At 43.9% G+C, this 16,018-nt stretch overlaps 1 protein-coding gene across 2 annotated transcripts in view; it reads right to left on the minus strand.

Moving 5' to 3' along the window:
- CRIM1 (cysteine rich transmembrane BMP regulator 1) overlaps window positions 1-16,018 on the minus strand; it is a 207,022-nt gene that overhangs the window by 14,958 nt on the left and 176,046 nt on the right. The gene's annotated exons all lie outside the window — the stretch shown is intronic.

The raw sequence follows: 16,018 nt of genomic DNA on the forward strand, positions 1-16,018 counted from the left end.
ATTTATTTATTTATGGCTGTGTTGGGTCTTCGTTTCTGTGCAAGGGCTTTCTCTAATTGCGGCAAGTGGGGGCCACTCTTCATCGCCGTGCGTGGGCCTCTCACCATCGCGGCCTCTCCTGTTGCGGAGCACAGGCTCCAGACGCGCAGGCTCAGTAATTGTGGCTCATGGGCTTAGTTGCTCCGTGGCATGTGGGATCTTCCCAGACCAGGGCTCGAACCCGTGTCCCCTGCATTGGCAGGCAGATTCTCAACCACTGCGCCACCAGGGAAGCCCAAGAACAATATATTTTTAAGAGCTATTTTTTATGTATAAGAATTTACAGGGCTTCCCTGGTAGCGCAGTGGTTGAGAATCTGCCTGCCAATGCAGGGGACACGGGTTCGAGCCCTGGTCTGGGAAGATCCCACATGCCGTGGAGCGACTAGGCCCGTGTGCCACAACTACTGAGCCTGTGCGTCTGCAGCCTGTGCTCCGCAACAAGAGAGGCCGCGATGGTGAGAGGCCCGCGCATCGTGATGAAGAGTGGCCCCCACTTGCCGCAACTAGAGGAAGCCCTCGCACAGAAACGAAGACCCAACACAGCCATAAATAAATAAATAAAATTAAAAACAAAACAAAAAAGGGTTCATTTAAAAAAAAAAAAAAGAATTTACAGCTTAACACATTCTGCTTGTCTTTTTTCTCCGTTCTCCCCTACCATCCTCTCATCTTCCCTCTCCCAACCTTTTCCTTGAAAGTTCCTTTCTCTTTGATTCAACACCTTCTCCTGGTTTCTCTGAACTTACTAGTGCTCACATTCCCTCTAGAGCTCAGAGTGAGGCCCAATGCCCAGCGAAGCAGCGATGGGGCCAATCAATGGAGAAACACGGGATGGGGGTCGGGCAGCCCCTCCCTGTCACCGGCCAGGCCGATAACTGGATGACCCTACAAAGCTGGGGAAATTTTATGCTCAGATTCTATGGGCAGCTCCATTCACCACTGGTCACTAGTAAATGAAAAACTATAAAGGCATCTGGAAGGAAAGTTCCTTGGGAAAGAAGTGGTGTCTTCTCCCTGGAAGGCACCTTGGAAGCTCTGAGAGGGGCAGTATTCACTGCCCGGGCACAAAGGACAGAACCCACAATGCCTGAGGGGCAATGAGGAACATCTATATGCAGGGCGTCAGGACCCCAGCCTCTGTAGCCAAGCGCTCCCGGGCGGCTGGAACCACTCTGTAAAGACCTAGCATGAAGCTTCCTGTTGAGCTTTTCCAGAGGAGGGTCACAGGCAGAAATATCTGTCTTTGGAATCCACATTTTCTTCTTACCAATTACTCAAGTATATGCCCCTGACTAAATGGCACTAATAATGTCCTATGACTACAGGATTTTGTGTTTCCAAAGGTGTGTCTTGGTCCATTGTGGAGTGTTATAAGTAAGCATGGAAAGGACTCTATGTCTAGTGTTAAAATGCATAATCTGTTTCCCAATGCATTTTCATTATTTCTCTCATTACTGTTGCTTGATGTTCAGCAAGGGCTATTAAGCAATCACAGAAAGTTCTAGTTGTAAGCAGAAATTCTTTTTCAATATCTATTTAAAAATGTACTTCACTGTATTTGTGAGTGTTCCACAGAAAGGGTTCTGGTGCACTGAATGTTAACCTTAAAAACTCACTTGGAGGCTTTCACACTAAACTCGTGGTAGAAGTTTTTGCTAATCTGAAATCCTTAGAGGAGGTGACTTCATTAAGATGCCCAAAATGTACATGTCAAATGGATGAGTAGAAATCATGTAATGAACTTAATTCAAGTAATATACTGACCTTGAGCCAACACGTCATTGAGGACATTAGATTTGCCATCAAATCTAGAGTCTATTATGCAGAGAATTCTTTATGAAAGGAAGCATTTCTTCATAAGGCAATACTACTGATCATATTTCACATAAACCTTGTAACAGCTCACATGATGGACCAATGTCACTGCATAAAATTTGAGTACGTATTACTGTGCAAGGACCTGGGAGAAGAGAAGGTTACACTCCCCACCCTATCTTGTCCATCACCTTCTCCTGTGCTTTTCCTCCCACAGGCATTTTGCCAGTTCTCTTCTTAGAGAAGAGGAGGAAGGGAATGAGAAAGAGGCACAGAAAGGATGAGGGGGCGTCCCTGGTGGTGCAGTGGCTAAGAATCCACCTGCAAATGCAGGGGACAGGGGTTCGAGCCCTGGTCCGGGAAGATCCCATATGCAACTAAGCCCATGCGTCACAACTACTGAGCCTGTGCTCTAGAGCCCGTGAGCCACAGCTGCTGAGCCCGTGTGCTGCAACTACTGAAGCCCGCGCTCCACAACAAAGAGAAGCCACTGCAATGAGAAGCCCACACACCGCAACGAAGAGTAGCCCCCTCTCACCACAACTAGAGAAAGCCCGTGTGCAGCAACGAAGACCCAACACAGCCAAAAATAAATAAAATAAATAAATTTATTTTAAAAAAGGAAATATAAATTTCCTTTGCCAGGAAAGAGGGTATATTTGGCAAATTTCCCCCAAACCACAAAAATAAAATAAAATAAAATAAAGTAAAAAAAAAAAAGGATGAGGACTTCGTAATACAAGAAATTCAAGTCAAGGCCAAGCACTGGTCTGTATTTTCTTAAAATCTAGGCAAAAACACTTATTACATCTTAAGATATTAAATCAATTCTAATATTTGTGAAGTTAAAACTATCTATAAAATTAAGATATTAAAAATAGTAATTATGTGTTAAACATTATAAAGACATTCATTCACTTATTCTACAAACTTTTATCATCAATGGGAAAAAAGGCAGGACCAGGACCCTGACCCAGAGGACTGAGCAGAAGTGGTGGAGACAGGCTGGCGACCAGGACTCCTCACCAGGTACCACGCAGCAGTGCTGTGAAGTCAACGTGGAGTTGGACAACACAACACGGAGGGTGAAGCAACTGTCTGCTGGGGGAACTGCGAGAGGCTTCACCCAGGATTTGATGCTTTAGTTGTACTTCGAGGGATGAATAGAAGATAAAGAAGCTGGAAGGAAGGACACTGCAAGTAGACGGTGGTGCATCCAACAGTTTGCCATGTTGGAACGACAGTGAGGGGTGTGAGGGCCACAGGCAGGATGGCTGGAGATGAAGTTGGGATCAGATCGTAAAGGGCCTTGAAGAACAATGACAGATTTAGAGCCTTCCTGCAGTGGAGGGGACGGGCCTTATCAGCTTTGTCTTCAAGAAGAGAACTCTGGAATATGACAATGTGGAAGACTAAACAGGGTTAGGAAGATGGGGACGCTGTTCACCGGGATGTGTTACAGGCCTGGATTAACGCAGAGGTGATGGAGGTGGAAAGGCAAGGCTAGGTTTGAGAGCTATTACTGAGAAACAGCGGTCAGGGTATGGACAGTGAGGGGGGCGGAGGTGTGAAGGACAACCCTGTTTCTTGCAATGGGAGGTGATGCAGAGGTAATTCCAATATATGAGTCACTTTCCTGCTTTAACAGATAAACAGCCGGTGAGCCTGTCAAGGACCTGGTCGAGCCTTTTCAAACCAGATACTCCAGCGGGTCAAGCAGAGCTGCAGCAGTTGACCTTCAAACTCTTAGCCTTTCTGTGTGAACATGACCATGAAGCTGCCTCTAGGATAGAACTGATTTGGGGCTCAACAAGGTAAAAGGGAACACATTTTAGTCACCAGTGGTGAGAATGTGGGGTAACAGGCAAAACTGGCAGTATCCCTCATGTATCCTTAAAAACATTATACTTCTTTGATCCAATAATTCTATTTCTAGTCAGCTACCCCAAGGAAATAATCAGAAAAGGCCTAAAATAAGTTGTTTACGTAGATGTTCATCACAATATTATTTATAATAGCAAGAAATTGGGAAAAAAAAAACCTGTGTCCAACAATATGGGGTATTTTAATGACTCAATACAATCATAGGAGAGAATATTGTGCAGCTGTTAAAATGCATCATGTGTAGTATAAGCTCAACCACGTAAAGAGGAAAATTTAAAACTGTCTGGAAAGAAATGAAAATGTTAACAGTAACTGTTAGAATCAAGGGTGAATTTTTCTCTTTAACTTTTCTTTTGCAATGAATGAGTTACTCTTGATAAGGCAACAATATTACAATGATTATTTCAAATAGATATGTGCATGCATTATCAACCTCCCCTCCCATCCCCAACACACGCGCGCACGCGCACACACACACACACACACACACACACACAAATGAAGAGAAAAGCTTAGTCTGAGCCTGGTTCTAAAGAACCTGGTCATGTGGTGTGGTGCTTTCTGAACGCTACTGACCCACTCTGAAGAATTCCAATGGTCTGCAAGAAAATTAAACCACAGAAGACATGCCAGAGAGCAAATGCTGAGCTACAGCATAACGTAGTGTCTATGCAACTGCTCATCCAGTAATTGTATGAGATCACTGTCCCAAGGAGTATTTATAAAATGATAAAAGAGGGAGAGTAACTACTCTGGATGTCTTGGAGGCAGTAGGTTGAACCAAGAACTTCGACGACATATTAGATGAAACTGAAGTTTCTCACCTGATTTTGTTACAAAAATAAATCTTTTTCTGAATTCAATGAAGATTAAGAGTTCAATCGAGTGCAGCAATATGACAAAGAAACGGTGAAACCCATTCAATGGGAGCCGCACAGAGATGCTGCAGCAGGCTCTGCACACAGCTGTGGAGCTGGAGTCTGATCAGTGGGGCCCCGGGAGATTCAGGGGCCATAACGAAGCTCTTCCCCTCCAGGGAGGGGCTGACCACCATGGACCCAACTTCCAGGTGCTTCTACCAAGTTAGCTCTATTCCATTCAAGCTCTCCTCATCAGATTACCGTGGAAACATCTCACCTTCAACTTCACTTCATTTTCAACGGAATTAACTCTGACTTCAGATCAGGAAGCTATCTTATCAGGTTTAAACAACTGGGGGTGGGGGAGGGGTGGGTAGAGCACAGAGGCCGATGCCAATCAATCGCTGGTTGAAAGCAGGGGCTGAAAGAATGAGTCTCTCACTGGAGGTGGCAGAGAGTGCAAAAGGGACCAGTGGCCCCAAAAAGAACTTGTAAAGGGACCTGATTATAGGAATGAGGTATCTCAAGGTCTGCCCAGAAGTCTAAAACCAGTGTTTAGGCTCGTGTGCAGAGCTCAGCTGGACCACAGCAAGATCTAAGACCTGCATGATCAGCACTCTCACAGCTGATCTCCTTACAGACTGGAGGTCGGAGGACGCAGGTGGTAGAGGCAAGAGGGACGGTCCTGAAAGAAGGATCTAGGGCCAAGCACTGAAGAAGAGAACTAGCATCTGCTGAGCATCCGTGGTATCCAGGCGCTGTGCTCAAGAGCCTCCCATGGTTCAGCCTCATGGCAACTCTCTGAGGTAGGGCTGTCTATCCTACTCTTGGGGAAACTCAGGTTCAGCGAGGGGAAGGAACCTGATGTAACCAAGCCAGTAGGCGGTGGAGCCGGCATCTCCTCCTGGTTCCATCTGACTGCAAAGCCCACATTCTTTGCCTTGAGCTCTACCTAACAGCTCCCTTTCTTACCCTCCCAGGAATACACAGAGCCCCCTTCATGTGGCCTCAATTGTGCCTGGGCCTCTCTGGAACAGTGGACAACTTTTTGGCTATCCAGCTTTTTCAGATGGAGGCCAAGCTGGATCCAATGTGTGACCAGGGTTGAGCCACGGTTAGCACTGGACGTTTTATGTCAGGGTCAGCTGGCTTGAGGACGTGGACTTCAATCCAAGACAAGCCCCATTTCAGAGTCAGCAACAGTTTTCGTGATATCTCCACATCCGATCAGTCTGAGTCGCAATATCAATATATTTCATAACAGTAAAGTTTGTTTCTTCAAACATGCTTTAAAACAAAGCCACATTTAAGACATGGGTTGGCCACCACTCTGTGGAATTTTCATGTGAAATAAATGAGGACTCCTTTTTGTAAAAGCCTTGACTAATTTCTTCTGGGGTGGCTGCTATGTGGCTCAGATTAGACTAGATTAGATTTTATTACTTAGATTCTAGTTAATGAGGCTTTATAGAAACATCTTTTCTTTTGACCAAATTTCATCTGAAAAGCCAGCGATCTAAACAGATGCCTGAAAGTATGTTGTGAATTTCAGTTGACATGGATCCCGGTGCCCCTATTTCCTTTTTTTTTTTTTTAATTGAAGTATAATTGATTTACAATGTTGTGTCAATCTCTGCTGTACAGCAAAGTGACTCAGTTATACACATATATACATCCTTCTTTTTTTTTTTAATTTATTTTTGGCTGTGTTGGGTCTTTGCTGTGGTGCATGGGCTTCTCACTGCAGTGGCTTCTCTTGTTGCGGAGCACAGGCTCTAGGCGCGTGGGCTCCAGTAGTTGTGGCACGCAGGCTCAGTAGCTGTGGCTCGCGGGCTCTAGAGCACAGGCTCAGAAGTTGTGGCACACAGGTTTAGTTGCTCCATGGTATGTGGGATCTTCCTGGACCAGGGATCGAACCCGTGTCCCCTGCATTGGCAGGCGGATTCTTAACCCCTGGGCCACCAGGGAAGTCCCTATACATCCTTTTTTAATATTCTTTTCTGTTATGGTGTATCACAGGATACTGAATATAGTTCCCTGTGCTATACATTAGGACCTTGTTGTTTATCCATTCTAAATATGATAGTTTGCATCTACCAACCCCAAACTCCCAGTCCATCCCTCTCCCTCCCCCTGCCCCCCTTGGCAACTACAAGTCTGATCTCTATGTCTGTGGGTCTGTTTCTGTTTTGTAGATAGGTTCATTTGTGCCATATTTTAGATTCCACATGTAAGTGAGATCATATGATATTTATGTTTCTCTGACTTCACTTAGTATGATAATCTCTAGTTGCATCCATGTTGCTGCAAATGCCGGTGCCCCTATTTCTTACACGCTCATTTCTTTTCTTGGATGGACCACTTCCTCCCATGGCACATTTGGGTCAATCTGAGAAAGCTCTGTCAGAAAATTTTAGAAATGACTTGGTTTACAGGGAGACATGGTGGCTAATCTACACAATTTGTGGTTCTAAATAATAAACTAATGAAGTCATTGTAGTTTTGGGGGGAAAACAGCATAGTCTAATTGAAAGTCCATATAAAAGCATTTTAAGCTTTAAGGTTGAAGAGCGATGCAGAAATAGAGATGTGGGAACTGTCCAACTAAAAGTAACCTAAACAGTTTCTATTTGGTTATCGAGTGGGCTGTCCATTTCATTCTGACTGTGGTATTCATCACTCCAACTGGTTGCTTATGCTGACAGTGACATTAGGTTTATTCTTCAATACCTAATGATAATCATAACTTCCACTTACTGACTGCCTACTATGTACTGGGCATGGTGCTAACCAAGCATTTTTTTTTTCTTCTTTTGGCTGTGCCACATGGCTTGTGAGATCCTAGTTCCCCGACCAGGGATTGAATCCGGACCCTCGGCAGTGAGAGCAGAGTCTTAACCACTGGACCACCCTAACCAAGCTATTTTCACAAGTCAATTCCACATGCTCTCCACAGGCCAATGGAACAGGGTGTTATTTGAATTCCACAGAAAACCAAGGCACAGGGAGAATAAGTAACTTGCCCAAAACGCATGGCTAGGAAGTGGCAGGGCCAGGATGGAAACCACACACACCTCCACAGTCCCCGCACATTGTCTGCCTGCCTCGTCCCCAGCGGGATAACCTGAGAGCTCCATGTTCCTGGGCAAGGATCTGGGCCACACAAACAAAAGTGGTTACTGCTCACTGACTCTGGAGAATGGGCGCTTAGACTTCCTACCCCTTACATTTGTTGGGGCTCAAGGTCTTCGCCTTCAAAGGTAGATTACCCTTCAACCGACTGCATCAGACATCTGCACAATCCTATCAAGGAATGGAGATACAGTGGTTATTGAGGACTTGTGGTTCTTCTCAGGCAGATTTCTATTTAACACTCCTCTCTCTCTCAAGGAAGAGGATTCTAGAAGAATGTTCCAAGGAAAACATGAGGTATGACACTAATATAATAAGGTTTATTTTTAAAACAAACACATCAGGAGTTACATACCCAAACACATGTGATCCCTTTCTACGTAGTCATTGTTGAGGGCTATAAACGTACTCCAGTGATATTGCCCCTGCTTCATACAGCTTTGGAATTTTCCTTTTGCAATGACATCCAGAGCCACATTTTGAAACAGGCAAGGAAGATGGTCACTATTTTATGGCCATTCCTTGGTTTAGATCAGCTTTGGTATTTGGTTTCCTCAGCTCTGGCCTCTATCTTATCCATCAGATCGGCTTGAAATGACTTTTGGCCTCTATCAGAAACAAAGTCCCTCCCTGCTAAAGGATGGAGGTTTACTGCTGCGTCATTCTCAGCATCGTGTGTCAGGAGCCTGGAGCACTCATGCCCATAGCTCCTCAGGCAGGCCAGCCATTTAACTCATGCAGCGCTCAGACATATGTCTTATATTTTTGGATTCAAAAAGAAGCAATATTGGCTTCCCTGGTGGTGCAGTGGTTGAGAATCCGCCTGTCAATGCAGGGGACACGGGTCCGAGCCCTGGTCTGGGAAGATCCCACATGCCGCAGAGCGGCTAGGCCCATGAGCCACAATTACTGAGCCTGCGCGTCTGGAGCCTGTGCTCCGCAACAAGAGAGGCCGCGATAGTGAGAGGCCCGCGCACCGCGATGAAGAGTAGCCCCCGCTTGCCGCAACTAGAGAAAGCCCTTGCACAGAAACGAAGACCCAACACAGCCATAAAAAAAAAAAAACAACAACACACACACACACAAAAAGAAGCAATATTATCTTGCATCATGTTTGACTACAATAAAAATATGTGATCTCTTTCAGTGATAGAGTTTCGAAAACTCAGAGTGGTTTTTCCCTTTTTTCCTTTTCCTCAATTCTGGTTATCTGAAAGGGCTGAGGAAGAAGTGGCAAGGCCTTGAAATGTTAACTCCTTTCGAGCTGACCTCTCCACCTGTCTGAACCTTGCTATCTTACTTCTTTTTAAGATAAGAAGAGGCTTACCAGGCTGTTAAAAGTTGCACTTTGCTTTTACTCTTGAGCTATTTTACTAATTACACCATAAAGCTAATTAACAGTAAAACCCGGATACTAGAATCATGTCGTTTTCTTCCTCTATAAAAATCCAATTATTTCAGGAGTCACTGATGTAGTAGCTCAGGACCTTGCTCTGAATCTGACCATGATGAAAAGAAAGCATTTCCAGATTCCCCACCCCCTTTGCTCTGTGAAAGGTTTTAAAACCTAAAATCCACTAGAATCTGCATTACCGTTGGACTTCTCCATTTCTACCAGGAGACAACGTTCCTGCATAGATAGTTCAGGTTCTAACTCTGGTTGTGATGGCCATGAAGTCAGAGCCTTGGTGTGGGAGTAGCTTCCGGGGAGGAAGTTCGGCAGCTTTAGAAATTGCATCAGTTCTTCCAAATCTCCAACGTACTATTTAGAGAACTGAAAAGTAATTTACTCTGGGGTGCTCGTGGCCAAGAAAGTAAATGCAGCTCTTACTCTCAGAGTAAGTCCCACTGCAAAACAATCCAGCGCAGTTGTGCAGCAGGTGCTCGTTCTCTCTGCACATCGCTGTAGAGAGCACCGTTCTAAACGCCAGGGGTGCAGTGGTGCATAAGGCAGGTGGGGGTCTAGGCCCTCAGGGAGATGATGCTCCTGGATCCAGAGGATGTCCTCAGCTCTGTGTGATTTCAGTTCAAAACAGATGCGCCAAATGATTTGAAAAAAATTGTGCAAACTGCAGGCCCTGCTAGTGATATTATACTTCAAATCAGTTTAAGTGTGAGGTTTGAGGGATTTTAAAGAACTCTTTCATGCAGTCATTTAGGCAGGTGGAGAAAGGTACCAGGTACACTATGGGTAACACAAGACTTAGAAGAGAGACTGAAAAAGGCAGCCAAGTGTTTCCACTGACACGGCTGACTTGGGTAAGTATAGAGGAAGTGCTTTTTTAAATTTTGGCTTATGACTGTAACAATGCATTACAAATACTCTATAACTCCCACAAAGGAATGAGATGCTACTATTACCTTATACTTTATTTTCTCTTAGCTGACAAGACACTGTGATCCCTGGCCTTGTGACATCCTCTGTATTTTTATATCCCAAGTTGGGCACATTCGGGGCACAAACTCCACGATGGAGGATCAATGGAACGTGGGTGCCTCCTGTTTGAGAAACCAGCTTTTACTTTTTTTACATAAAGTGGAGACAAACAGAAATCAGAATGAAGAAGGAATCTGAGCAAATAAACAAGCAGGTCACTAAGAAGTGGACAGAGATTTGCAGGCATAGAAGAGGACGACTGATTTTGAACATGCTGGCTCGCTGGACCTCCACAGACTGGAAAAGAATATAAAAGCGGAACTCAACTGAAGTCTTATTAAAAACAGACGCAGGTGGCCTAGGCAATTTCATTGAGACAGAGATCTAATACACAGTAATTTTATCAGCAAATGTTTAGAGTTTTTTGCCTAAAAATGCAAAAAAAACTTTATTAACCTCAAAAATTGCATACTTTATCTTACAACTTTTAGCTTCTAATAAATAAAACATCTGCTCTTAATTCACTTATATAAAAAGAAAAAACTGAGACAAATGTTGCCATATAGGCTGACTCCTACTTCCATATAATGTCTTTTTTTTTTTTTTTAGCAGAGAAAGGTTTATGGCAGGGCCAAGCAAGGAGAACGGGTGGCTTGTGCTCAAAAACCCCAAACTCTACAATGTCTTAACTGCTGTAAAGGCAGATCAGACCACAGTTTTAAGACTTTTCTTGAAAGTCCCATTTTTGCTTTATTTTATTCTATTTCTGGGACAGGAGTCCAGGTCTCCTTTATAAAGGTGAAAAGAGCCTTTCAGGTTTCTTCAACATACTGGAAAGAACAGGTGATGACACAGGGTTCCAAGTTAATAGAGAAGTTATAAACTTCCCTGAGTTCCACCAAGAGAAATCTCACCAAACTGATAAACATGGTAACTTCTGGCTGATTCCTACTTCATGCAAAGAGGACGGACTTTCTCAGAAATAGAACTTATTAATCTTTGTATTAAGCATCTGTTATGGGTTGATTAAGCACTTCATGGATAGAAGTTCAAGGAAACATTCCATTTCCAACTTGATAAAGAGTATAAAGACTGACTCTTACATAGGCTAAGAAAACTTTGAGGTAGAAGCCCAGCGTGGCCAGTTTCTGCACCAGAGGAGTTTCTGCACCTACAGGAGGTGGTTCATCCTGTCACAGCCCAAGAGCTGTCAGGAACACTCCACCAGCAGCCTCCGGGTGGGTCTGCAGACTGACTTCAGGTCTGATTGCATTTTGTCGCTGAAATGTAATCCTGCTATAGAGGGTTGTTCCTCCCTCATTAGAGGGTACACAGTCAGGGCTGGCCTCCTGGGCAGAAATAAGAGGCAAAAGGCACCTGCTAATAATCTCTGGAAACACCAGCGCCAGCCTCCCTTCTGTGCAGCAGACGTCTTTAAAACAAGAACATGGGGCCGGAGCCCCGATAAAGAAATGCCACTCAGAGGTTTCCCCCAAGTTAACTAGAACAACTTGAATTTCTGTTTACACAGCCGGGGGCCTGGAAGGGATACTGAAGTGAGAAGAGAAAGCTGCTTAGGGGATAAGCAAGATGAGATATTTCCTAGGGTGGAGGGCAGGACCTAATAAACAAACTGAAATCAAACCCTGTTTATTTTTGTTGGGACAACTTTAGACCAGTTCCAAAGTTAGTACAGTGCCTGACAACCAGAATGCCGTCAGTCTTACACTCTCTAAACATTACACAGAAAAGCATCCTGCTTCCCTTCCCTTTTGTTTAAAATCACTCGGCACTGTGACCACCGGGGCTGTGGAGCAGGGCCCCCTGGAACTGAGAGCTCTGAAGAATGTGCAGGAAGCACCCCGGGGCTCCTTCCGACAAGAACACTCCCCGATTATAAATGCCACAACCTCTGTTTCCAGGAATCACAGCGGATCCCGCACAATGAGTCCTTGGACTCCTCAAATGGGACTAGCCTCTCAACGCAAACAGAAAAATAGAAGAGCTCCATTCTCTCTCCCGCGAGACATCCAGAGGTATGGGAGGACAGTGAAGTGCTGAGGTGTGGGGCCAGGCACGGCCACAACCCAGCTGGACTACAACCCCTTAGACAGCACGCTGCTCCCACCGGGGTCACAATAAGGTGACTGAAGTTGTCATGCGCTATTTATTTAAGCAAAGAGTGTGCAGGATGAGGTACACCACACCAGAGTGTTTTCTCAGATATTCTCGCCCTTCAAAAACTTATCATTGGGACGCAATATCCAGGCCTTTCTCTTGCAGAAGGACGGATGCCATATTTAAAGTGAGATACCAGAGTCCACGTGACGTCTGTTACCCACGTCAGGTGCACCCTGTGTTAGGAGAGCTGTAACTCTGAGCCAGTATATAGTCATATCCCGTTCACTGTTTACAAAGTGCTTTCATATATGTATATTATGTCGCTTAATTTTCATAGCACTTTAGTGAAGCACAGGATGATATTATTATTCCCATCTTATAGATGAGGAAACTGAGCTACAGTTACGTCCTACCACTGAGACCTACAGCTAGAACGTGCCAGAAATGGGGTCAAAGTACATTCTCTTTCCAATACACAGAAGTTTTTAATTTTAGGAAAACACACTGGAGAAACAGCTGTGAAAAGTGTTCCAATCATGATGCCGGTATCATAACATTATGGCTTAAAAATGTACAACATTTAGTTTTGTGGGTTGTATATCTTAGAGATGCTGAATTAAATATTTACTGTTTGATTCCTGGGCTGAGTTAAATATACAATAATCAACAGATGTTCCAAAGAGATACTATTTGTATTTATCTCTAAGAAAAGATACCTACGGGACTTCCCTGGTGGTCCAGGGGGTAAGACTTAGAGCTCCCAATGCAGGGGGCCCGGGTTCCATCCCTGGTCAGGGAACTAGATCCCACATGCATGCCGCAACTAAGAGTCCACATGCCACAACTAAGAAGTCCGCACGTCACAACTAAGAGGCCTGCATGCCGCAACTAAGAGTCTGCACGCCACAACCTAGACCCAGCGCAGCCAAAATAAATAAATAATTAAATAAATATTTAAAACAACAAAACAAAAAAAACTCTGTAATGACCATAGAGGAAAAGAATCTAAAACACAGTGGATATATGTATATGTATAACTGATTCACTGTGCTATACAGCAGAAACTAACACAACATTGTAAATCAACTATATTCCAATAAAAATTTTAAAAAGATACCTAAACAAATAAACATAAATCTAAGCAAAAAATGAATGTGGTATGATAGACTGACTTGATATAAAGCGCAGGCATGGTCCCTACCAAGAAGAAACATTATTAACCATTTGCTAGTTAAAGATCACTATGGAGAGGAAATAGAATTACACCATCACGACTGAGTGCCAAGCCAGCTGGACTCCACCTGAAAGCTCTAACTCAAATATTAATATAAGACATATAAAAATATTAAAAAATAGCTAACCTCTAATCAGACAGATGTACAACCTACAAGAAAATCATTTTTTCATGTACCATCTATAATAGAACTTGTTTTCAGAGATCCTTAAAGATATGAGATACTTAAAGACACTTAAAAGATACTAGATGACTTGAAGACATGTAATCAGAGTATCATAACTTTGTTCACATCAAATTACGAAATAAATATGCGTGTGTATATATACATACACACACACATAACAGACAAACAACTATCATCCCAGGATAACTAACCTTCAACAAAAACTTAAATGAGAAAGATGCACTGACTCAGGAATTTCCAGCCAAAAAATATATAAATATCTGATATATAAATATCTCTAAATATATGACCTCAAATATTTTCTAAAATAATACATGGTTACAAATAAGTAAAAATGCTTGCCAAATGGTAAGTTTCAAAACAACATTCTATGCACTGAGTCATACTTATGACTTGGCCAACACAAGGGCTGCTTACGCAACTCTTCATCGGGGGACACCTGAGCATCTGCATTTCCAAAGTCAACAGGTATGATGCAGCAGCAATATGAGCTTGAAGACCTCATACATTAGAAAGATCTTCATGATCAAGGTAGTGCCTTTCTTTATAATATTTCTGTAATAGATAATATAAATTTTATATTACATAATGTAAATATAATAGTTATGAACGTAACCTTCAGGAATGACTGCACCCCTGGCCATGGTGCAGATCTGCTGGGATGATCTTGCTAGACAGAAGTTGCTAGAGTCTGGCCCTTCGCAGAAGCATCACCCACACAAACATCAGAGCAAGGGTGATGTGTCAGGACAAGCATCCCCTCAGGCACAGGAAGTGCCGGTGCTGTAAGGGTTTGGGGCTTAATTGTTTGCTGCCCTTTAGGAGCGATGGAATAAAGATCTCACTGAAGCACCGGGATAATTTTTTGCTCCAGAGAGGTTAGAAAGGCATGGAGCATGTAGTCAGTGATAAGGCTGTCAAGGCTGTCTTGCATGGTGAAGTCTGTCATGGCGAAGGCATCTGTGTGTGTGTTTGTAAGGAACCACATATCAAATCTGCTATCACACATTAGAATTCCCAGCGGGCCTTTCATCCTCCCCCCGCCCCCACCCCGATCTACATTCAAGTCATCTCTTGATTCTTGTTCCCCTTTCTTTAAGCCATCATTACAGTCAAAAAGCCTATGAGGGGCTTCCCTGGTGGCGCAGTGGTTGAGAATCTGCCTGCGAATGCAGGGGACACGGGTTCGAGCCCCGGTCTGGGAGGATCCCACATGCCGCGGAGCAACCGGGCCCGTGAGCCACAACTGCTGAGCCTGCGCGTCTGGAGCCTGTGCTCCGCAACGAGAGAGGCCGCGATACTGAGAGGCCCGCGCACCGCGATGAAGAGTGGCCCCCGCTTGCCGCAACTAGAGAGAGCCCTAGCACAGAAACGAAGACCCAACATAGCAACCAATCAATCAATTAAATAAATAAATCTTTAAAAAAAAAAAAAGCCTATGAAAATAAAATCTAAGTTTGTGTGTATTTGTGTAGGAAGCTGGAATATAAAAAAATTAGGGAATCAGAAGATGTTCCATTAAAATGATTGGGTAATTACTACTTAGTTTCCTTCTAGGACAAGGATGAATTCCCTAATGATGGGTATTATAAGTAATTAGGCAAAGCTGTTCACTTTTCAAAATTAATCATCAATCCTATTAATTATGTCTGTATTACACATTCTATTAAATTAGTGCACATAATATGAGGCCTTCATACACCAGAAGAGAAGCATTATCATTGCACTTTAGTGACTTGATAATTTATCTGAAAGGAACACAAACATTCGTAATTATACTACTTTTAGTAGGATCACCCTTTTTAATTCTCTTGTGGTAAGAAAAAAGGCTACTTTACAAGGTGAAAGCAAGCACACTTTTCTTCAGGGGTTTTAGCACTAAAAAAGAAGCCAGATTAAAGGTAGGTTTGAGGTTTTTAGAGATCCATATTTGACTGATTAGGGAGAACATTCCCCCAGGGAGGAGACCTGCAGCCATGGTGAGGTCAGCACTATAGGCTTGGAGGAGGCACATGTGACCCCGGGAACAGATTATCTGGGTTAATAAGGAGCTGAGTTCAAACTGAGAAAGCCTAAAACAGGAGACAATGAAAGCACTGGTCCTCGATGCCTGCTGAGAAGCAACTGGGGGCTTTATGACATGCAGAATGATGGCCTTCCTACCTTCTTCCTTTGCTAGGTGATCTGGATGGGGATGCAGGCTTTGCCACTGGGGCATCGCCAGTAACCGCCTGCAGGTGTACTAGTGCTGCCCGGGCTTGGTGCCCTTACAGAGGGACCACACTGACGGGAAGCTGACAAGAGAATAAGCCTGGAGAGGCCAAGGGAGCAAACTGGAGGGTCAGAAAATCCCCATATCACAGTCAT

This window comes from Balaenoptera acutorostrata, chromosome 12, assembly GCF_949987535.1.
Source record: "Balaenoptera acutorostrata chromosome 12, mBalAcu1.1, whole genome shotgun sequence".
Taxonomy (NCBI): domain Eukaryota; kingdom Metazoa; phylum Chordata; class Mammalia; order Artiodactyla; family Balaenopteridae; genus Balaenoptera; species Balaenoptera acutorostrata.